The sequence below is a fragment of the Vulpes lagopus genome, chromosome 3 (assembly GCF_018345385.1).
Source record: "Vulpes lagopus strain Blue_001 chromosome 3, ASM1834538v1, whole genome shotgun sequence".
Classification (NCBI taxonomy): domain Eukaryota; kingdom Metazoa; phylum Chordata; class Mammalia; order Carnivora; family Canidae; genus Vulpes; species Vulpes lagopus.
The window spans coordinates 29,033,278-29,057,686 of record NC_054826.1 but is presented as its reverse complement, the minus strand read 5'-3'; the positions used below and the strand labels follow the sequence as shown (position 1 = coordinate 29,057,686).

General features: G+C 47.0%; 1 long non-coding RNA gene across 5 annotated transcripts; it reads right to left on the bottom strand.

Annotated features, from left to right (window-relative positions):
• Positions 1 to 1,202: 1,202 nt before the first annotated feature.
• LOC121486610 lies at positions 1,203 to 21,273 on the bottom strand. 5 transcript variants are annotated; one of them, XR_005986693.1, is made up of 7 exons: positions 21,185 to 21,261; positions 19,728 to 19,851; positions 16,358 to 16,460; positions 15,956 to 16,077; positions 12,503 to 12,617; positions 6,518 to 7,573; positions 1,203 to 2,038 (listed from the first exon to the last, which is right to left on the bottom strand). It is a non-coding gene; the product is annotated as an uncharacterized LOC121486610 (long non-coding RNA). The 5 variants fall into 5 exon arrangements; XR_005986692.1 differs by lacking the exon at positions 19,728 to 19,851 and having other exon boundaries at positions 21,185 to 21,273; XR_005986691.1 differs by lacking the exons at positions 19,728 to 19,851; positions 21,185 to 21,261 and having other exon boundaries at positions 16,358 to 16,623.
• Between the last annotated feature and the right edge of the window lie 3,136 nt (positions 21,274 to 24,409).

Sequence of the window (24,409 nt, the reverse complement as noted above, 5' to 3'; positions counted from 1 at the left end):
CTCCTAGCCCCTGTTTAATTCTGGAGCTCTCCTGTTAAATCAAGGAGCCCCCTTCCTGGTCTTAGTTGATTGATCCAGAGGCAGGTCTTGACCCCAGCTGGGTCAACCACAGTGCCAAGGTACCCTGCCCACAGTTGGCTGGTTCTGGTTTGGATCCTTGACCTATAAGGTGGCCAATATACTTCTTGCTTAAGATTTTTTTGGGTTTGGCTCAGGTCTTGATCTCAGGGCCATGTATTTGGGTCCCCTGTTGGGGTCCACAGTGGGCATGGAACTACTTAAAAAGAAAAAAAACAGTTATGGGGCACCTGGGTGGCTCAGTCGGTTAAGTGTCTGCCTTCAGCTCGGGTCATGATCTCAGGGTCCTGGGTTCATGCCCTGTGTCAGGCTCTCTGGTCAGCAAGGAGTCTGTCTCTCCTTTTCCCTCTACCTGCTGTTCCCCCTAATCTCTCTCTCTCTCTCTCTCTCTCTCTCAAATAAATAAATAAAATCTTTAAAAAATACTTTCTTTGTGGAGGGGCACCTGGGTGGCTCAGTGGTTGAACATCTGCCTTTGGCTCAGGTCTTGATCCCAGGGTCCTGGGATCCAGTCCCACATCGGGCTCCCTACAGGGAGCCTGTTTCTCCCTCTGCCTGTGTCTGTGCCTCTGACTGTATCTCTCATGAATAAATAAATCAACTATTTTTAAAATTAAAAAAAAATAATTTGGGGTTAAGACAGCTTCCAGCAGACTCTTTCCTGTGCTGCAAACTTATTTCCCCCTCTGGTCTGCAGTGAGAAAGTGAGTCTGGAGATGGGGAGAGGCAAACATAGCAGACAGAGGGGGAATCCTGGAACTGTCTCAGTCCTACATTCCAGTTTTTTTTTCCCCAGTTGTTTTTAAGGTTTGGTCACACCATGGTCCTTTCTCAACCTCGGTGGTCCAACTCTCCATTGGATTCCATAAACCAATAAATTCTCCCTTTGTTTTTTCTATTTTGAGATAGAGTCTGTCACTTGTCACTGAAGAGCTCTTGACACACACATGTGTCATAGACATAATTCCATGTCAGTAACGTAACAGGTACAACATCATTTTTAATGGTGGCAGGGAACTGTCTGAATTTTTGCTTTTAACAAATCTCCTGTTGTTGGCTATCTAGATTATTTCCATTTTCCACTATGATAAGCAACACTGTAGTAGATATCTCATAAATTCATCTCTGTTCCATGCAGCATTTTATTATAATAAACCCCTAGAGGTGCAATTGCTAAAACAAAAGGTACTCATACCCTTAAGGCTTTGTGACACAGTGTTTTACTGCCTTCATGCTCTATGACCATTGCCTCTTCCAGAGTCATTATCCAACTTGTTGTTGGATGCCTTCATGGTTTTACATTATTTCAGCTTGAGCTGGCCCCAGTGAGTTTGACCTTCAAATGGTTCTTGCAAGGGGTCGGGTCCATGTTGGGGCTTTAATCTGCTTATAAACTATGTCCAAACTTTCTGTTGACAGAAGTAGGTGTGGGTCAGTCATGGTCATGAGCATTTTCAGAGGATTTTATAAACACAAGGATAAGTCCCTGAGTGCACAGTGGACACTGGGTTTGGGGGTATGAATGAAGGATGCCCAGTTTCACAGTCATTGGCTGGGTCTCGAGTTTATCCCAGAAGGCAAGGGAAGAACATGGCTGTGAGGACATGTCTGACATCTGCTGCCAGGGAGCAGGGCACGGTCCTTGGTCTGGGAGGGCATGGGAAAAGTCCGTCTACTGTCCCTGTGCTGAGCACGGAACTCAGTTCCTGGAGCTCACAGCCTGGTGGCTAAGGCAAGACACTGAATGAGACCTACCACGAGGGGCTGCGAAGGTCGCATCCGGCAGTGCTGGATTGCCTAAGGTGAACAGTTCAGGGTTCATCCTGTTCAGACAATGGGGAAGCCTTCCTGAAAACAGTTGATGAAGCTGATACGTGAAGGATGTGTAGTGCTCAGCCCGATGAAGAGTGAACGAGAGGGACTAAGTTTCCCAGGCAGAGGAAACAGATGGCACTAAAACCTGGAAATAGGAGAGAACGTAGAGCATTCAGCAGGAGGAAAGAGAGCCCCTTGTGTCTGGAACATGGAGAATCTGATAAAAAAAAGTGAAAGATGAGGCTGCAGAAATGGTAAGGGCTTCTGCCTGGCTAGCCCAAGAACTCCAGCCTGAGGGTAATGGGGAGTTTTGGAAGGTGCAGGAGGGGCAAGATGTGATCCATGCTCTTCAGGGAGAGGCAGGGACACATGGAATCAAATGGTATTAGGGCCCATGTTTCTGCACTGTGGCCTGTCCCAGGGGCCAAAGGCTCTCTGAAAGCTTCTCTCCGCACACACTTAGGTCCTAGAACCTCTTAGCTCAGTTCCCCTGCACTGAGAGCCAAATCCAGAACCTCAACCAGCCACTCCAACACAGCGGATGCCCTCTGCGGGTCAGCCAGCCTCATAGTCCAGGGCCCACTCTTATAATATATAAACATAGCACGTTCATGTAGCAGCAAACACGTGAATATATCTCTGCTTTCTACACAAAGAAACATTCCGCCCACCCAGCCCCCTGCCATGCCTCATATACAGATAAGGCTTTAGGGGGAATAAAAGGCACAGCGTTGGGAATACAGTCAATGATATTGTAACAGCGTCCTGTGGTGACAGATGGTAGCTACACTTGTGGTGAGCGTAGCATAACATATAGAGAAGTTAAATCACTATGTTGTACATCTGCAACTAATGTAACATTATGTGTCAACTATACTCAAAAAATTTTTTTGAAGAATTTTTGTCATGAAGTTAAGTGGAATGAGATAAGGAAACTGAACGTGCTTTGTAAAAAAGACATTCTTTTAAGCAGCAGAAGATCTTTTCTTTGTCCAAATGAAATCGTACTGTAGGGCGGCCCCGGGTGGCTCAGCGGTTTAGCGCCGCCTTCAGCCCAGGGCCTGATCCTGGGGCCCCGGGATAGAGTCCCACGTCGGGCTCCCTGCATGGAGCCTGCTTCTCCCTCTGCCTGTGTCTCTGCCTCTCTCTCTCATGAATAAATAAATAAAATCTTTAAAAAGAAAGAAAGAAATCGTACTGTACATCCATATATCTCTAATATCACCAGTGCCATGGCTTCCTCTCCAGTGTGTGTCTCCAACCCATTCTCAAATCTCCATTGCCACTGCCACCCCTCCAGACCAATTGTCACTCACCTGGATCCTGCTGCAATAGGCCTACCTCATCTCCCCCAGACCGCACCTGCCTCTTTCCAAGTTCAACACCCACAGACTGGCCAGAGTGGAACGTACGAGCAGAGTCACGCACAAATCCTAAGTGTTAAGCTTGATGAACTGAACACACCTGTGTAACCGGTACCTGGCTCGAAAGCAGAACACCAGCAGCACCCTGGAAACCCTTGTTTCCTCTCCAGGATAACCACTCCCCTGACTTCTAACCCCAGATTAGTTTTGCCTGCTTCTGAGCTCTATAAACATGGGTTAATACCACGTGTACTATTTTATAGCTGCCTCAATTCCTGTATCACTGCTTTTGTCAGACACATCCACAGCATTCATTACGTACCATTCTAATGTGTTCTTTTTCATTGCCATATAATATTCTATCATCTATATCAATATTTATTCAGTCAAGTATGGGAGGCATTTCAGTGGTTTATAATTTGCAGCTATGACAAAGAGTGTGCTTGTCAATATTTTTGTCTCCAGTGCCTATAAGCATGCACTTCTGTTGGGTACCTACCTAGGAGTAGACCTACTTTATCACAGAGTGCACACATGTCTGCAGAAAGGTGTTTTAAAGCACAGTCAGTCACATTGTAGCATTTCCTCTCTTAGAACTTCCATGACTTTCCAATGCCTTCAGAATAAACTCCAAGCTTTTCATCTCAACCCGCAGAGGCCTCACATGCTCTGGCATCCCCTGACCTCTCCCTCTTTCTACCCCAGACCTGGCACAGATTGCTTTCCCACCATATTGACCTTCTACTCATGCTTGGAGCCTGCCAAGGAGCCCACCCAATTGATGGGGTGCAGTTTGCAACTGGCCAGCTCTTACTCATTCTTTATGTCTTAGGGCAAGTAGAGTTTTCTCAGAAAGGCCTCTTCTGATCCCTCAGTCAAGAAGAGCCACCACCATATTGTCTCTCACCGCAAAGCTCATAAGTGCAGGGACCCACAATTTGAAGTTGTCTAGTTGTTCACAACTACCTCACCCAGTAGACTGCCAGCAACAAGAGAATGATACTGTCATATTCACCGCTGGACTCCCCAATGCCCAGCACTGGGCAGGAACAGAGTAGGTACTCAATTAACATCTATGTGGTAGAGAGTAGGTAAGAGAAGACTCAGGACCTTGAAGTCTCCTAGAAACCAAGGTGCAAATCTTGGCTCAATTACTTGCTACTCTTGTGCCTTTAGGCAAGTAACTTGAGTTCCTGGGCCTCAGTTTTCTCCTCTGCGAGACCAAGATAATCCTGCTGACCTCTCAGATGGCTCATAGGGATGGGGTGACAACATAGGTATGTACATTGCCTAGCACACTCGTGGGCACATGGTAAGTGCTAGTTAAGCAGTGGCTTTCCATGGGTCAGTTCAGTGGAGTCTCAACACCATGGTTGGGGCAGGCACTGTTTAAATCCTCAGGATATTAGGACGCCTGGGTGGCTCAGTGGCTGAGCGTCTGTCTTTGTCTCGGATCATGATCCGTGGTCCTGGGAAAGTCCCACATAGGCTCCCCACAGAGAGTCTGCTTCTCCCTCTCCCTATGTCTTTATGTCTTTCTCTGTGTCTCTCATGAATAAATACTTTTTTTTTAAATCCTCAGGATATTAAACTCAGGCCCAGGGATCCCTGGGTGGCGCAGCGGTTTAGCGCCTGCCTTTGGCCAAGGGCATGATCCTGGAGACCCAGGATCGAATCCCACGTCGGGCTCCCGGTGCATAGAGCCTGCTTCTCCCTCTGCCTATGTCTCTCCCTCTCTCTCTCTCTCTGTGTGTGACTATCATAAATAAATAAAAATTTATAAAAATAAATAAATAAATAAACTCAGGCCCAGGGAAGTTCAATATTTTACCCAATACCTCCAGCCCTTCTCTACTGCAGTATTGGTGGTAACATGTGAACGATCAATGACAACAGGGGAAGGAACAGTGGCAAGCACCTCAAGGCCAGCAGCCCTGCTCACCCCACCCCCTGACATCCGTTTTCCCCACAGACCCCGAAGGTCAGGAGTACGGTACGAAAACCACTGGGTTATGGAAACATCTGTGGTTATTAATAACTGGGAAGGAAAAAATAGAAAGATCTGATCACAGGAAAAAATGTTAACTTCTGTATAACAAAAGCCATTACAAATGAGGCCAAAAGATAAATGAGAGTGTGGGAGAAAATATTTAAACTTCATATAACAAAGACTTACCATCCCTAGCGTGAACATGCTCCAACAAATAAACTGGAAAAATACAGATGACCCAATGGGAAAATGGGCAAAGATCACAAACAGTGCACAGAAGAAGAAACTAAAATGGTCAACACACATATGTCTAAGCAGGGAAATGAAAATTAAATAATCAGCCCCCATAAATCTCCTAATCCTGGCAAACAGGAAAAATATTGGTAACATTCATGGCTGATGAAGGCAGAGGAAAACCAACACTACCATACCCGTTGTAAAAAAATTACACCTTTTAGGAAAAAATTTGAAAAATTTTATGACAATAAATAAACATGTGGGGTGCCTGGCTGGCTCAGTTGGTAGAGCATGCAACTCTTGATCTCAGGGTTGTGAGTTCAAGCCCCACATTGGGTATGGAGCCTACACTCCCCCACCAAAAAAGTGACAATTTTCAGAAATGAAAACAATAATACATAGTGAAATACACAAGAATAGACACCACAACATTCTTGTATAACAAGAACTTAGAAACACCCTGATTGCACCAATATAGTTGCATATTATGTAGCTATTAAAATCAATGAAGTAGGTTCATGTGTGCCAAATTACAATTCTCTCTAAACCGTGGAAAGCCAAAAAAGGATATGAATGAATAATGCCTAATTTCATGGAAAACAGAATAAGTGTCTCCAAATCACCCTGAATACTTGTTTAAGCAAAGAAAAGTAGGAAAATCAAATTTCTAATTACAGTGTGTCAAAGAAGTTGGACTGGGGGGTGTTAGTTTTGCTTCAGATAGGTTTTTAAATTTGAGTTGTCTCAATGACCACACATTTTTTTTTTTCTTATAAGTAGGGTCCATGCCCAGCAGGGCTCGAACTCACAACCATGAGATCAAGACCTAAGCTGAAAAAAAAAGAAAAAAAAAAAAAAAGACCTAAGCTGAGCTCAAGAGTCAGATGGCTAACTGACTGAGCTGCCCAGCACCCCATGATAAGTACATATTTTATAAAAAAAACTAATTAATAAGCCTTGCTCATTGATAATGACTCAATAAATGTTGCCTGCCTATCTACTCTCATGAAATCTTTTCTGCTTTAACACTTACCTTGCTTCAGCTCCTACAATTAAGCTTCTGGTTGGAGAAAAGGTGTTAATTGTCTTCGGAACAACCTCCTCTGATTAACCTCTTGACTTGCTTTGCTGCCCGAACTTCCAGGGGAAAGAAATCAGATTGTGTGATTATTCTAAAATGAGATATATGTTCTGGATATGGAATACACGCACATGGTAAAAAATAAAATAAAAACAGAGCATATTAGTGAAAAGTGAACCTCGTTCTGTCTCTGGTATCCTGACCACCCAGCCCTATGCCAGTTTCTTTTGTATCTTTCCGGAGATAATCTAGATATGTACTAGCATATACACGTATATATTCTATTTTTTTTTTAAAGCAAATGCTTTACATGTTGTCTATACACACAAACAGGTGTGTTCATATGGAAGATGCCTTTCGATTTCTTCTAGTCAGAACCTGATTTGTTCCAAGGTTGCATTTCTCTCCTTGAGAAACCAAATTCCCCCACTGAGGCAGTCCATCCATCCATCCATCCATCCATCCATCCATCCATCCATTTATCCATCCACTAACATCCTCTAGCAAGTATTTGGTGAGCACTCACTCTGTGCCAGACTCTAGGCTAAAAGTTAGAGATATAACAGAAAAGATAAGGTCTTGCTCTCACCTAGCTGACCTTCTATTGGGAAAGAAACAAATTATGTAGAGGAAAACACATAATTGAAGAAAATTAACACATTTGAGATAATGAGACGTGCCTTGAAGATACTCATTCTCAGTTAAGAGAGAGAGTGAGGGAGAAGAGGGCACGTGGGGAGAGAGCCTATTTTAGATGGAGTGGCCAAGGAAGATCTCCCTCAGGAGGTGACATTTAAGCTAAGAACTGAATGACAAGTAGGAGCAAATGTTACTGGTTTCCTTGCTCTGATGATGTTCCAATGAGACATTCCACAGGCAGAATTTCAATCTGATCCAAGTGGTGAGCAGGGTGGGTTCTGAAGTCCTGGAAACCTTCGTCGGAATCCCAGTTCTGCTGGTGACCCTTGGGCAAATTATTTAAGCTCTCTGTTGCCTCAGTTTCTTCATCTGTAATATAAGGTTATATAAAAATAGTGCCAACCTCATAGGATAACAGTGAGGATTAAGTGACTTAAGCAATGTGGGCTTCTCAGGCCGGCATAAAGAAAGTGAGTGATCCCCAAAATGAGAATGTTAAGAAAATATGATAATGTTAGGCGAAAAGTCGAACATACAATCAATGAAAGAAAAAATTGGTCAAATTTTCATCAAAATTAGAAAGGAAATTAAGAGGTACAAACTTTTTTTTTATGATACAAACAGGGCAGTCTGGGTGGCTCAGCGGTTTAGCACCGCCTTCACCCCAGGGCATGATCCTAGAGACCCAGGATCCAGTCCTACATCGGGCTCCCTGCATAGAGCCTGCTTCTCCCTCTGCCTCTCTCTCTCTGTTTCTCATGAATAAATAAATATCTTTAAAAAATAATATAAACAAGCCACAAGGATAAAAAGTACAGCACAGGGAATATAGCCAATAATATTGAAATAATGCCGTATGGTGGCAATGGTGAGCACTGAGTATTGTATAGAGTTGTCGAAACACGATGTTGTACACCTGAAGTTAATATCACACTGTATGTCAATTCTGCTCCAAGAAGAATTTGTTTGTTTTTTTAATTTTTATTTATTTATGATAGTCACACAGAGAGAGAGAGAGAGAGAGGCGGAGACACAGGCAGAGGGAGAAGCAGGCCCCATGCACCGGGAGCCCGACGTGGGACTTGATCCCAGGTCTCCAGGATCGCGCCCTGGGCCAAAGGCAGGCACCAAACCGCTGCACCACCCAGAGATCCCAAAGAATTTGTTTCTGTTTGGAAAAGTTTGTTCTGTGAGAAACACTGTTAAGAGAATGAACAGACAAGTTACAGTCTGGAAGAAAATATTTGCAAATCACGTATCTGACAGAAGGCTTATATTCAGAATATAAAGAGAACTCTCAAAACTCAACAGTAAGAAAATAACAACCCAGTTAGGAAATGGACCAAAGACTCGACCAGATATTTCACCAAAGAGGATATACGATGCAAATAAGCATGTAAGAAGATATTCGCCAGCATTAGCTATCAGAGAAATGCAAAACAAAACCATGCTGAGACACCACTGCACATTTATTAGAATGGCTTAAAAAAAAACCTGACAATACCAAGTGTTAGCAAGATTTGGAGAAACCATAATCCTCACACATGGCTGGAGGGAATGTGAAGTGATACAGGCACTCTGGAAAACAGTTTGGCAGTTTTTTTTTTTTTTTACAAAGCTAAGCCTATAAAAAAGAAAAAAAGAAAAAAAAGAGCTAACCCTACACTCACTATATGACTCAGCAACCCCAGCAACCCCATTCCTAGGCGATTACCCTAGAGAAATGAAAACTTAGGTTCATATGAAACCTGCACACAAATGTGTGTAGCAGCTCTATTTATAATCACCCCCCAACTAGAAGCAACGCAGATGTCCTTCAAGGGGTGAACGGGTAAACAAACTGTGGTTAGTCCATTCTCTTAGAAAGCTACTCAGAAGAAAGGAAAAAGGTGCAAACGATCAATGCACACAACAACTGAATGAATGGGAAATTAGCCCGTCTCAGCAGGTTCCATGCTACAGGATCCCATTTCCAAGCCATTCTTGGAAAGACAAAGCCAGAGCAATGGAGAGCAAATCAGTGTGTGTGTGTGTGTGTGTGTGTAGGGGGCGGGAGTTGTAGGTCTGCAGAGGGGCACCTCCAGGTGGGTTTTGGGCTCATGGACCTGATTTGTATCCTGATTGACTTGGTGGTTACACCAATCTACACATAGGCTAAAATTCATAGAAATGTACCTAAAAGTCAATTTTACTTAAGGTGAATTTAAAAAATGAGAAAAAAATAGTGATCAATGATACTGTCATTCTAACCCAGCCACTCACTGCCAGTCCCTCCTGCCTCCTTTTTCCTCATTCTCTGCAACCAAAAACTTCTTAAAGAGGAGCCACCTTCCACCCTCTAAATATTTGAAGGCATCCTAAGTAACCTGGCTTTGTTGCTCTGCACACAAAGCTAACACATTTCTGTTGGAAAGGAAGGAAGGAAGGGGGGGAGGAGGGAGGAAGAATTCAATCATTACAGAAATGTGTGTAGAAGCGAAAGCCCTCAGGAATCCCACCTTCCAGAATTAACCACTGACAGAAGCTTCCACCAGAACCATTTCAAAGCAATTTTATACAGTTGTTTCCTCACAAGTTTCAGAACCCATATGGTGGGATGTACTCTGATTGATTGTTCAAGGAAACAAGGAGGGCCTCAGGAGAATGACCTTGAAAGGTTAACATCTAGGAGGCCAGCCCATCCTCACATCAAGTCAAAGTATTTCACAACTGGACAGAGTCTTCCAGTGATCTGGTTCATTAAGGATCCTCCAGGCCCACCCTGTCCTTCTCTGACACCACCTCCAACAAAGCTATGTATCTCGTGGCAGCCTGTTGCCCACAGCTCACCCTCCCACCACCGTGTGTGTGTGTGTGTGTGTGTGTGTCTGTGTGTCTGTGTGTGTGTCTGTGTGTGTGTCTGTGTGTGTGTGTGTGCCTGGGCTGTCATTATTTCCAGCTCAGCTAGCTCCATTTGCAATCACTGTTTGGGGTCATTTAGTCAACACTCAATAAATCATTCATTGGCCTGTTCCTTGCTTCCTCATTCCAAAATACCTCCTGAGCACCTCACCTGAGCCAGGGTCTGTGCTGAGTCATAGAAATAACCTTGGTGAACAAGACCCACACAGTTCCTGCCCTCCTGGAGCTTCCATTCTAGTCAGAGAGAGCAACTAGCCGCAAATGACTCCATTGCGTGCGTATTCCTCAGCATCTGTGCTGAAGCCTAGTAAACAGAGGTACATGGTGTGGTGAGAACACAGCTGGCCAGTCCAGCTTCCCTGAGGACAGGGATGAAGCTGAGACCTGCAGGTGAGCAGGAGCCCGGCCAGAGTCAGTGGGGAGGGAAGTGCATTTGAGGCAGAGGGAAGGGCATCTGCAGAGGTTGGGGTGGCTCACGTGTATTGTGGGGACTGGCAGTGCTGCGGTCACCACAGTGGACAGGACATGATGGCAGCTCTCCAAAATGTTTTGGGGACTTTTGCCACTGGCTTTGTGGCCTCCTTTTCCATCTCCCTGCATGTGAAACAGAACTATCTGAAGTCAGAGTGATGTAGACTCGCCAGACCTGGGCTCCTAGGAGCTCATGATGTGTGTGAAAATGGGAAAACAACTTAATCTCTCCATGTCTCATTTTTCCCACTTGTCCAATGGGTGTGAAACAGCAATATACAAGGGTTTAACAAGGTAATCCACGTAAAGCTGTGATCACAATACGTGGCACTGCAGCAGTGTTTGGTTCACGGTAGCTTGTGCTGTTATTAATATCATTAGAGACTCCAGGGTGCCTGACCCTGGAGCTGTAGTCTCTTTATAGTCACATATAAAATTAACACAGAGCCAGGGAGGGTCTTCCAGCCTCTGGATTCCTGTTCACAAAAATCCAGGCAATGACTTGGTTGGAATGACATTCCTTGAATACATCAAGTATATTTTGGGAGTGGCCTTAACATTTGTTAGTAACACAGGCTGGAGGGTAAAGGACAGCTAAGACCCACCAAGGCTCCTTAGATGACAGATTGGTGCTGCTGGTTGACATCAGCCCACTCCCATCTCTGCGGTCTGCCCTAAAGCCACACTCCCATCCAAAGGATTCCAACTATGCCGTCAGTAATGAGAACCCCACGGAGTCCTCTCTGGGCTGAGGAGTCACGGGGTTTGCCTTCCCAGAAAAGCACCTTTGCTTCAGTGGGAGTGTGCCTTTGGACTGATAAAGACTCACCCTGTCCCGTTATGGGTAGGAATATTGCAAGGGGGTGAAGCTATTTTTTGCCTCATGTTCTATCTCTCTCCGGCAGGCACAGTGACATTGCTTGGGATCAAATAGCCCCAGCCATAGAAGGTCACGGAGCTGAAGGGTAAAAGGCCTGGCTCCCAAAGGGCCAGCTTTGGGGTGGGCGGGATCATTCGCATCACCAGATGGGGGTCTCAGGACCTGTAGCTGTCCTCCCTTCCATCCGCTGGACCAGCCCCAACCTGCTGTCCACAGGACTCCTGTTGAACCTTTTCCCTGGACCCAGAGTCTGGTGGTGACTTTATTTTTAGCCTATGATTCCCCAAGAATGCGGGTGGGCCTCTCTGAAGCAGGGGGAGGGAGGAGGGAGGAGGAAGAGGAACTCCAGGGCCTGGAGGGCCAGGGAGGACACAGCCCAGCCCAGGCCCTGAACTCAGCGCTGTGACCGCCTCCTGTAGGGACAGGGCCAAGTCCTCTCCTTTCTTGCTCCAATCCATCTCAGGACCAGCTCAGCCCCATGTCCCTGTGTTCCCCTTTTCTTCTTTCCTGATGACCCTAGAGACTTTTTGTTGTTCCAGCTACCCCTGCGTTCTTGGTCCGTTGGGCTTCTCGTCCTCAACCACAGTTGGTATGGAACAGGACTCGTCAACAGCACCCCCTTCTTCCTGCCTCTAAAGAGATGTCCCTGGCCCGTCTCCTGGGCCTGCCTGGCACCAGAGTAGATGCTTAATAAATATGAATAGACCGAAGGATACATCTCATTGCTCTTTCCCATAGGCAAGAGGCCTGAATAATGTAAGAACTAATAAGGGGAAGTCATAGTGGTTTAGAAACTTACAAAACCCTTAAGTCATTGTCCCTGGTTGCTAGTTCCTGTCTCTTTTCTGAGAACTTCCCTGGAGCCCCTGGGCCTCAGCTTTGTCTGTGTGATCCACGGGGAAATGCACCTACCTCTTCTTTCTCTATTCAACCTTTGGTCTTCCGTTGACCCTTCTTTCCTAGATACCCAGGCCCTGCCCCATGGAGGGTCTGGCAAAAGGGAAACCATCTAGCTGAGCTGGCTCCAGCCTGGCTCCGCCACATACTTGCCTATGACCCAGGGCAAGGTGCGCTGCCCCTGTAGGAAGTTGTTCAGCTGCCAGTGGGGTTGTTGGGATGACTGGGTGGTCTTGAAGTAAAACGGCTGGCACATAGTGGGTGCTGCAAAATTGGTGGTGGTTGTTTTATTATCATGAAGGAAATGGTGCAGAAAACCGAGCCTCCTTCTTTCATGCTATACCTGGTCATTCTTGTATTTATAGGAGGCTTTAATATTTTATAAAGCACTTTCACATCCATTAGCTCATCTAATCCCCACACAACCCCCTTAGAAGGGCCGAGTCATTATTACATGATTGTTATTCCCATTATACAGATAAGGACACCCATGCTCCAGAAAAACACAGATGGGTCTTGCTTGCCATTGTGTAGTCAGTGCCTGGCATGGAGCAGGTGCTGAGAACAAAAGAAAGCAAAATGCTTTTGAAGGAATGGCCTCTACAGTGTAATCCCATGCAGGATGCCACTTACTGTTTCCTCCGCTATAGAGTGGAGATTGATGTTGTAGGATATACACAGGAAATTCAAATTCTAGAACTCATTTTCACAGTAAGCCTTGGTCTTTTGGACAGGCAGAAAGGGAGGGAGGCATGTGTACCAAGCCCTTTCCCCTTCTCCTAGAGAGACCAGTTAGTAGGTTCAGGAGAATAACTAGGAAGTGCCTCTAACAGGAACATAGTTAGAGCTCATTCCTAGAAGATCCCCAAACTAGATCCTCAATGTCCTCACATACTGGGACTTTGGTTTCTCCTGGTTTCCCCAGCCAGAAGCTGAGTTTTTAGATAGGAGACAGGCCTACGTGTGGGTGGTCGTGGGGAACAAATCTCAGGGGAAATGGGAAGTCTTCTAGTGTAGAAATTACAATTTCCTCTAATACTGACACTGTGGGGAAAGCATTCTGCTGTGTTTGTAAGAGATAGGGTGGGATGGATGAAAATGAAAGGGGAAGCCAAAATATGTACCATCCTTTTTTAGGTCAAAAATCATTTTATTAATTTAGGGACATAAAAATGTATGGTGTATAAGCTGATTTCACTGCAAATGGTCACAATCAGCATATTACATTTCAAAGTATAATCCTTGGGGATCCCTGAGTGGCTCAGCGGTTTAGCCCCTGTCTTTGGCCCACGGCGCGATCCTGGAGTCCCGGGATCGAGTCCCGCTTTGGGCTCCCTGCATGGAGCCTGCTTCTCCCTCTGCCTGTGTTTCTGCCTCTCTCTCTCTCTCTCTCTCTCTCTCTCTCTCTCTCTCTCATGAATAAATAAATAAATAAATCCTTTTTTAAAAAGTATGATCCTTGCTGTCAGGCAATAATTATAAATCGCTGATTTACTTCTAATTCATTGACTGTTTTAAAAAACAGAGCTATAGCTACTAAGTTTCTGGAAACCTCTTCAGCTTGCCTGCTGAGAAGCAGAAGTCACCTGCACTTGACATCAAGAAAGCCTCGAATGTTATGGAGCTTGGGGCTGATGAAGAGACACCATGCATCTTTTACGAAAGTTGCCAAGACTGTGTAGGAGGAAAGACTCCAACTCACTGATGACAACATTTGTCCCTTGAAATTTTTCTCATCATTGTGTGCGTTTTGTTTCCTAGTGAATGTAGTTCATGGGGGGGGGCATTCCTCAGAATAATTTACAGGGCTTTTAGGTTCTTGGAACTGAGCTCACTCTATCACAGAAAGGGAAAACCGGGGAACTGATTATTAAAGCTGACATGTATTGAGCTCCTACTATGTGGGAGCTGGCCACTGTTCTAATGGCTTCACACTCATTCATTCATTTAATCCCAATAACAGCCCCATAATATAGGTACTATCATTATCCCCATTTCACAGATGAGAAAACCAAAGTTTAAGAAAGCAAAATGACTCGTCTAAGGTCCCATGGCCACCAAGTGGCAGAACCAGGATTTGAACATAGGTCGAGAGCAAAGCCGTGGGTGGTTTGGTATGAAAATCAATCAGGCTCCAGTCAGCCAGCATTTAGTCAAGTTACCTCCTCCAAGTGAAAGAGGGCAAACTCCCTCTCCAGCCCCATCATCCCATGGAACCACTCAAAACCCTCCTCTTCCCAGATTCCACTACAACAGGAACACTTCTGTGACTTAGGTGGTTCATAAAAGCACACCAGTGCTCCTAAAATAGGGCTTTAGATTCTGAACTCAGAACAAGTGTCAGTTGTTTACATTTTCACTTTATTTATTTTGACTTTTTTTTTTAGTCTAGTTATTTTTTAGCCATCTCTACACCCACTGTGGGGCTCAAACCCACAACCCCGAGATCAAGAATTGTATGCTCTTCCAACTGAGCCAGTCAGGGGCCCCTGAATTTTTATTTTATTTTATTTTATTTTATTTTATTTTATTTTATTTTATTTTATTTTATTTATTTTTAAAGCCTTTATTTATTGATTCAATATAGAGAGAGAGCCAGAGAGCACAAGCAGAGGGAACAGCACAGGGAGGGGGAGAAACACACTCCCCACTGAGCAGGGAGCCCAAAGTGGGGCTCCATCCCAGGACCCGGGGATCATGGCCTAAGCCAAAGGTAGATGCTTAATCCACTGTGCCACTCAGGTGCCCCTAAGTTTTCATTTTATTTATTTATTTTTTTAAGTTTTCATTTTAAAAGAATTCTTTCTTCTACCCCTTTTATAAATGATGAGGTCACTGGGGCAAGAAAAGACCAAGTCTTAATCTGCTCCCAGCTCTGTATTACTCAGGATGCTCTAACTAGTCTTTGTGGGACCTAGTGAGGAAGCACACATTTCTGACCCTTCCCATTTACTCTGACACTTACGTAGGCAGTGCTGGGCCCTGAAAGGCACTGGGAACTCAGGTGAGAACAAGGTTCTGTTCTCTTCCAGCTGACCTCCTAGTGAGTGACGCTACTCAACCAGGAAACACCGAGAATTAAATTATGGAGACTACGTGCTCGCAGGGAAATCCCATTTTTGGATCTGGCCGACGCCCAGTGCCCAGTCCAGCTCCTGGCCACCAGGGCTTGGGCAGTGGGCAGGAGAACACCCTCAAACCACCCACTGCCACCAAGACCGAAAGTGTGTAAGAGGAAGCCCCCAAGCCAGGGGGCACGGAGTACTGAGTCTTGCAACAACGGCGATTCCCCAGCCGCAGAGGGACCGCTTCCCCTTGCTGACCCATGCCCAGGTCACCCTGCCCTCGGTGCCCGGGAGCTGTGCGGAGTTGACACTGGCGACCGCTTCACGTCCAAAACCTCCCTATGGCTTGGCTTGATTTTTGACATGACTTCGGGAGTGCAAAGTCTACCTTGGTAGTGTTTGGACAACTTATCTTAAATATTTTATCTTCGGAGAGATTTGTTTTTCAAGAGCAAAATTTCTTCGAAGAACCAAAGAAGTCCCTGGAATAAAATGACACTAGTCTCCCCAGGGCCGGGCTTCTAATCCCACCTGTACCTGCATAGCCGTGACCCAGCAGGAGGATGGGGACGGGGACCGCCTTCGTCCCTCACTGGCTGTACCTCAAGAGTCCCGAAGCTGCTTTCTCGTCCACGACGCCAACCAGTCCTGACGACCACCTGCAAGAGGGCAGAGGCTGTTACCCCCACTCTGGGGAGCAGAGCCTGTCATTTGTGGGGCAGCACTCGGGCACAGCTGAAGGACTCCAACCCTCGTGCTCTCTTGCCCATCACAGTTTCCCGACCTCCCGCCTGCCAAGTCCTGCCAGATGCCTATACCACCCAGACCATTAGCAGGGTACTCTTAAAGGTGGCCCATCTTTTCCCTTTAGCTTAAATGCTTCTGCTTGAAAGCGAAACTTGGTTTCACTGCCCTAATTGGAAATCTGGTTTCACTTACCATAAATGGAAAGCAGCCATGAAAATAAAGGCAAGGAATTGCTCTCAAACCCCGGCTAGACGCCGTCTCCCGCTGAAGGCTCTGAGCCTGAGGCCTGATCTCTCTGTAAAAAGGGAGAGTGGCAGCGGCAGAGGTGTTAAAGGCAGCCTAGTTCCCAGCGAGGCTTTCTCCTGGAAGGACTGAAGCAGAACTGAGAAAGTGAACTTTCTGGCTGTGAGAATCATGCCCCACCTCTCTTGGAGGCAGCAGCCCCTCGGTAGGGCTTATTTTGCTCTTGGGAAAAGGAAAAAAAAAAAAAAACCTGTGGGTGCAGAGCAGAGGCCTTACCCTGGGCCACCCACAGGTCGGCTCCCCAGAGCCCCACCCCCGCAGCCCCCCATCTGCCTCAGAGGCCCTCCTTTGCAGGGCCCCTTGTCTAGGCCTCCTCAGCATGAGGTCCTGAGCTCCATTGCTGCCCACTTGGACCCTAGCACAGGGTCCCTCCTCTCACCCACCGGCTGCCTTCACAGGCGCCTACCCTTAGCTCCATGCAGTGCAGCAGCCCCTCCTGAGCATCCCCCCCCCCTTCCCACTTGGCCCCCCTCTATCTAGCCTCCACACCCAGGTGCCTTCCAGAGCCCAGATCCAATCTGGATCCTGCCACTTCTGGGCTGTCCCCACACAGCCCTCAGGCTCCCGGCCCTCCTCCCTCGAGGGCCCACGAGGCCCTGCCCCCCGCCCCCCAGACTCACTCTTCACTCCTTCCAGCTCCAGCCCTAGGGTCTCACCATGTTGGGCTGCCTCACTTTCTTACCAGGCTCTTCCTTGACTGCAGCAGCATAAACAGTGGACGTGAAGCACTGCCGCTTACTGTCACCCACTCATTCTTCCTGTCTCCGGGTAAATGCTACTGTCCCTGGGCAGTCTCTCCTCCTCTCCCTTGAGGTAGCACCCTGACCCCCACCCCGACCTCAGGCCTTGACAGCCCTGTGTTTCTCCCATCCCTCACACTGGGTTGGAATCATCTGTGTCTGTTGCTGCAGGACCCAGCGCGGGACCAGAACCGTGCCGAGCCTCAGAAGTGCCTGTGGATTGCGTGGAGCCTTATTGATTCCCTGCACACACCGGTCCCCGCTCCCGCTTTCCACCTGCCCCGCCCTCTGTCCTCCTCTAACTAAATTCTGTCTCTCCCTGCCTTGAGGTTCCAGATCGGTTCCCGCCTCTTCCATGAAGTCAACCCTGATTGCTCCAGCCCAGCAGTGCTCCCTCCAGTTGAACCCCTACAACATCTGTGTCATGGTTGAATGAATGAGTGGGACATGTTATAAATGGAACTGAGTGAGAAAACAATTTAAGACTCAAGCTCACTGTAATGGCTTCTGTGTTTCTAAGGGGGAAGCGTGGCCCCCAACAGTGGAAAAATAAATCTTTAAACTGTTTACTTCGGGCAGCCCGGGTGGCTCAGCGGTTTAGCACTGCTTTCAGCGCAGGGTGTGATCCTGGAGACCCAGGATTGAGTCCCACGTCGGGCTCCCTGCATGGAGCCTGCTTCTCCCTCTGCTTGTGTCTCTGCCTCCCTCTCTTTCTCTCTCTCTCTGTGTCTCTCATAAATAAATATTATTAAAAAAAAATAAACTGATTATTTCTTTGAAGAGGCTGGTGGGAGAAGAAACAATAGGCTGAAATCGCACAGCTTTTCTTCTGTTTTTTCCTTTGCAATAAAGGTGAGATCCTAAGAAGGACTATTTCAAAAAAGTACTTGGCTTGGAGAGAATAAATACTAGCTGTACATGGTATAGAATCCAAAAGGCAGATGGTGTGTCCTTGGCACACCACGTTAATGAACCTTTGAATGTGCAAGGAGGTAGGTACAAGTGAGAGTGGGGAATCCCCTTGCCTCAAGTGAGGGAAACTGCACTCCTGGGGGAGCCCACAGGGGCAGAAAAGTGGACTCCAAGAGCAAAGGGGCAGAGCACTCAAATGGAGTTCCAAGGTCCTGAAGGTGGTGTCCGGAGAGGAGGTCTTAGGGCTTTGCGGTCCAAAGGCCTCCAGACCCAGAGCTGGCCAGCATCTACATTACTGTTGCTTGCCTTACTAACCACACACACCAAGGCATCGGTATATGGGGCTGCGCTCAAACCTCTGGAGGGAGAGTTCTGGGGGCAAAACAAAGAAAGACAGCTTTAATTGCCTGGAACCAAAACAGCTGCAGAGGGGTACCTGGGTGGCTCAGTTGGTTAAGCATCTGCCTTCAGCTCAGGTCATGATCTCAGGGTCCTGGAATGGAGCCTCACATAGGCTCCCTGCTCAGTGGGGAGCCTGCTTCTCCTCTCCCTCTGCCCCTCTGCCCTTCCCCGCTGCTCTGGCTCTCTCTCAAACTTTCTCTATCTCTCAATAAATAATTTTTTTAAAAATATCCAAAAAAAAAAAAAAAAAGGCAAGCCTCAGAAAGAGCAGGAACCCAGGGCATGGGGACATAGGGAGGACAGAGGTCCCTGGGAGCTTGTGGAAACTCAGAGAGGGCATCACACTTCCCATAGAGGAGGGCTAGGACTCCAGCTAATTTGGTTTAATCTCAAAGACACAGGAAAGGGATGCCTGGGTGGCTCAGCGGTTTGGTGCCTGCCTTCAGCCCAGGGCATGATCCTGGGGTCCTGGGATACAGTCCCACATCGGGCTCCCTGCATGGGGCCTGCCTCTCCCTCTGCCTGTGTCTCCACCTCTCTCTCTCTCTCTGTATCTCTCATGAATAAATAAATAAAATATTTTTTTAAAAAAAGAGACAAGAACTTAGTTAACATTAGGATTACAAGGAACCTTGCTGTATAGTACCATCTTTTGTTTGTTTACTAACATTCTGCATTCTTGACTATAGGCTGTCTGAGGCCAGGGACTGGCTCTCATTTGTTCTGTTCCATCCCCCTCTCCCCACCAGCACTGAATCCATTTTTGTGGCAGCTTATGACATCATCACTCAGCGAGGATTGTGACTGCATAATTCATATCTACCCCCAGTACACACACACACACACACACTCACACACACACACACACACACACACACACACACACACTATGTGGAAACAGCCAGGGGAGGGCAGAAGCATCATCTGGGCTCCCAGGAGTCCCGGGCCCTCACCTGGCCCCCACTACCCCTGTGTTGCTTGCAGCAACCTTGGGAAAAAGCCCTTGACTAACTCAGCTTTTGTTTCCCACACCCTTCAATCAACAACTCAAGGAAGCAGAAAGCAATCTTTATGGCTGTCATTCTAGCTGGATTGTAGAAAGTACAAATAAGGCCGTTTCCAAATAATTCCCAAACTGTTCAGATATGAAGGTTGTAATGGGCAGAGACTGGCATTGGCCGGGGAGCAGGGCAAAGCAAGATTACCAGAGGCCTCTGTAACTGTTTACTGCGGCTATAGGCCTGGAACCAGCTCCAAGTCAAATACACATACAAAGAGGAGGCTCGAACCCCACCTCATGGGGCAGACCTGGCCGTCTTGCTGCCTCCACTGGAGAGATAAGGAAGCAAAGACAGAGAGGTTAATACAGTCATGTGAACATCAATAGGTTAGTCTGGAATTAACCCCATTATGCCAATACCTAATTCCTGACTTCTGCAAGTCTCCAAGTTAGCAAATTTCTGCCAACTTGAGGTTTTCATTACTTTATAGAAGAAAAAAATTCTCCAAATGATGCCACCATTATTTGTTTTTTTAAAGATTCTGTTTAGGGCGGCCCAGGTGGCTCAGCGGTTTAGCGCTGCTTGCAGCCTGGGGTGTGATCCTGGAGACCTGGGATCGAGTCCCACATTGCTCTCCCTGCATGGAGCCTGCTTCTCCCTCTTCCTGTGTCTCTGCCTTTCTCTCTGTGTGTCTCTCATGAATAAATAAATAAATAAAAATTTAAAAAAGAATAAAGATTCTGTTTATTTGAGAGAGGGAGAGAGAAGAGCAGGGTGAGAGCAGAGGGAGGAGCAGTCTCCCCTCTGGACTCCCCAATGAGCAGGCAGCCCCAAGCCAGGCTCCATCCAGGGACTCTGGGATCATGACCTGAGCTGAAGGCACATACTCAACCAACTGAGCCACCCGGGCTCCCCTGATGCCACCATTATAACAGTGTGGGACTGTTGGGGCTTATGGTCAGATCAGGTACTCATCAGCTTGGTACTCTGGATTCTTAACATCATTCAGTTTAAATTCTTAGTTTTAATTATTTGAGTGAGCCAGAATGCTCATGGCAAGTACAGGTGCGGCATTTTGCTGAGCCCAAATTTAAATCTCATAAACGGGGCCTGGTATCCTGGAAATATTAACAGCCAGTAAATGAGCTGAGCCTGCTGTCCAGCAGCTACATTTCAACATTGCTTTGTTGTTGTCACTTGCCAGGTATCCTGCAATTCTCAGGAGGCAATCCTCCCCCCACCCAAAAAACAAACAAACAAAAAAAAAACAAAAACAAAAACAAAAAAACAAAGAAACCTTTGACTTTCTGTAAAATATGGTTCCTTGAAAAATAAGCCAATTTGTGCTGGTGATAGAAGGGAAGAGTAAGAGAAATATATAAGCTCATGCTGGTCCTTAAGCCAGGAAAGAGAAGTTGTGGATAAAATATTGAGTGGAAGATTGGCTCAGGGGGTGCTCAGATCCTAACAGTGACAAAGTTCACCTTCTTCTTTAAGTGGTAACTTTAAACTACAATTTACAAAACTATTTCAAGAAATCACCAGCAACCACACTGACAAGAAAAAACAACTCTTTGGTAAGCAAGAGAAGAAACTGGAGAGAATTGGAAAAGGCATTCGAAGCGTAACCCTTGATGGAAATGGGCAAGTAATGCAAATACCTGAGCAAAGACCACCAAACGTACAAAGGGCTTGCAAAGGTCTCCAGCTGTTAGTCTGCAGGAGATTGGAGGTCCCGCCGGGAGGTCTGGCCTCACCGGATCTACTGGCTCAGCCTTCACTCTTACCCCGCTCCCAGCCCAGCTCAATGGAGATGTCATGGCGGCGTGCCATCTAGTGGCCAAGATGATTACTGCAGTAACTGCTCCGAGCTCTCTCTAGATTCCATTACACCTTCATTCTTTAAAGTTTTTTTTTAAGATTTTATTTATTCATGAGAAATACAGAGAGAGAGGCAGAGACAAAGGCAAAGGGAGAAGCGGGCTCCATCAGGGAGCCTGAAGACTCCAGGATCACACCCTGGGCCAAAGGGAGGCACTTAACTACTGAGCCACCCTGGAGTCCCAAGATTTTATGTTTTTAAGTATCTCTACACAAAACGTGGGACTCGAACTCACAACGCTGAGATCAAGAGTTGCATGCTCTATCGACTGAGCCAGCTAGGAACCCACACCTCCATCCACTTATTTATTCCTTTAATGCACCGTGTGTGTCTGATGCTGAGGCCATGATAGACAACAATAGATATAGCCTTTCCTTCAGGAACCACATAGTCTAGTGGAGGGGAGATGACACATAAAATACAATATGAGGGTAAGATCATGAAATACCATAAGGAGCCAAGAGCACTGTCAAGGGGACACGTAAGCTAGATTTGGTGGTCAGAGAAGACTTCCCAGAGGAAATGCAACCAAATTTGGGACCTGAAGATGAGTAGAAACTTGTTAAGCAAAGGAGAGGAAGGGAGAGACAGCCTTCCAGGAACAGGGAACAGTGTGCCTAAAGCTTGGTGTCAAGAGTACACGACCAGTTCATACAGGGCTTTAAGCTTTATTAAGAACGTTGAATGTCACCACTTAAGAGCAGTGAGAGCCATTTCTTTTGTGGGGGAAATTAAGAAAGCCATAGAATTTGAATTTTCTCCAGGCTGTAGCTTAGCTGTCTCTTTCTTAAAGCCCATAGCCTCACACCCACCCCCGAAGAGCAGCATGATGCTTTCTTTAATTTTTTGTTTTCCTACGGGGCATGAGTTGCTCATCCCACACACCCTTGATCTTTCTCTTCCTTCTGTCAGCAAAGAAGTTGGTCTCACATTGTAATCATTCCTAAGCTAGGGCAGAGCTTTAGCTCCAGCCAGAATAGGCCTGGCAATGCCAAACTTCTTTCTAGGGCCAAAGACCTTGATGGGGAGACGGTGGTTACTCTCAGGGTGAGGTCCTGGGCACCTCATGCATCAGCGTCCTCTGGGCCATTTGTTAAAGAGGTGCTCTCCAGATCCCATCCCAGGCCCGCACCGTCATCTTTCAGGGTAGGGTGGCCCTGAGATGGGCACTGGTGTCCAGGTGACCCCCCTGCCTCACTCAGATTAGAAGTACAGGTGCAGTGGTCAAGAGCGCAGCTCTGGGGTCAGTGCCCTCCATGGTTCAGTCCTGGTCTTGCCTCCACCTCATGTGGCTCAGCTGTTTGACCTTAGGTCACTTCCATCATCTCCCTAAGCCACTACTTCCTCTTCTTAAAGAGGAGAGTAACAGGGTGCCTGCCTCGCTCAGTCAGAACAGCATGCAGCTCTGCATGCTCCATCTTGGGGTCATGAGTTTGAGCCCCATATTGAGTGCAGAAATTACTAAAAAAAAAAAAAAACTTAAAAAAAAAAAGGAGAACAATAATCATAAAACCTACCCATTAGGGTTATCGAGAGGAGTAGTTGAGATTATGCATGCAAGGCACTTGGCACAGAGTCTGGCATGCAGGAAATGCTTGAAGAACAAAAACCGTCCTGTCTTGGATCCCATTTCAGTCACAAATGGGCGTGGGGGTGAAGGGCAGCAGGCCTGGGTAATCAGGGGCTGGGATCTAGCACTCAACACACCCCCAGGAGCGGGCTGGTGCCCAGGGAAAGTCAAGAGGCCTAGGCACACCAACATGTTACCCAGAGAGGAGGGTGAGCCAGCGGCAAGAGGAGCCAACTGCCTGGGGGCAGCTGGGGAAGCCTTGACAGAGGGTCCAAGCGCATGGCAGCCAGGGGGTAAGTGCAATTCTCCATTAAATGTTTGGAGAAGCTGGTAGGAATCTTGGCTCCGCCAACTTCAGGTAGCAGTCTCGATCCTTGCCACTACAAACCAGCCTAAGCGAAAAAAAGGATTTTTTGATTCATTCAACTGAAAAGCATGGAAGGTCAATGAATTCATTTTAAGTAATGTCATCAATCTGTCTCCAGTGCTCGGCTTGCCTCCTTTCTGTCTTAGCTTTGTTCTCAGGCACACGTGCTCTGGTCATGGAGAAAAGTCAACCAGCAGCTCCCAGCATTGCTGTGCAAGTGGCAACCCCAAGAGAGACACAGCATCTCTTCTGTGGCAGCTCCAGCTCCGGCAAAAATCCGGAGGCCTGCCTTGGATCACCCGCACACCAGTGAACCAATCAGTGTGACCAGGGCAATGGGATGTTCTGGTTGGCCAGGCCTGTATCATGTATCCAATCTAGTATCCAAACTACCTGGATTGAGCATAAGGAGTCCTCAGAGTAAAATAGGGGCCTTGGGCAGCCCCGGTGGCTCAGCGGTTTAGCGCACCCTTCAGCCTGGGCATGATCCTGGAGACCCAGGATCGAGTCTCACGTCGGGCTCCAAGCATGGAGCTTGCTCCTCCCTCAGCCTGTGTCTCTGCCTCTCTCTCTGTGTGTGTCTCTCATGAATAAATGAAATCTTTAAAAAAATAAAATAAAATAAAATAAAATAGGGGCCTTGATTCTGGAGGAAGGCATGAGGACAAGTACGAGAGTCCGTGTGAGACATCCCTGTCACCAGCTGTCCCTGGAGCCAAGCACCTGGGCACCTGAGCATCCTTGTCATGGTGCCACAGCCATCACAGGCTTGGTCCTTGGGCCGGGATTCTTGCAGCCCTGGAAGGCAGGTAGGAGGAGCCTCGCCTCTCAGAGTGGCTACACCACAGATGGTGCTTGCTGAAGACGCAATTCTAGGGAGCAGCAGGTGCAGCTGGTATGCACGAGTCCCCAGCTGGATTTCTCCAATGTCCTTCAAGAGAGGTGGTGAAGGACAACAATTGAGGGACCTTATCAGGAGGGGGAAGAGGAGAGATGCTAAAATGCCCCCAGCTCTCCAGAGGCTAGGACTCCTCAACCAGCATGCTGAAGACCATGGGAAGCCACGG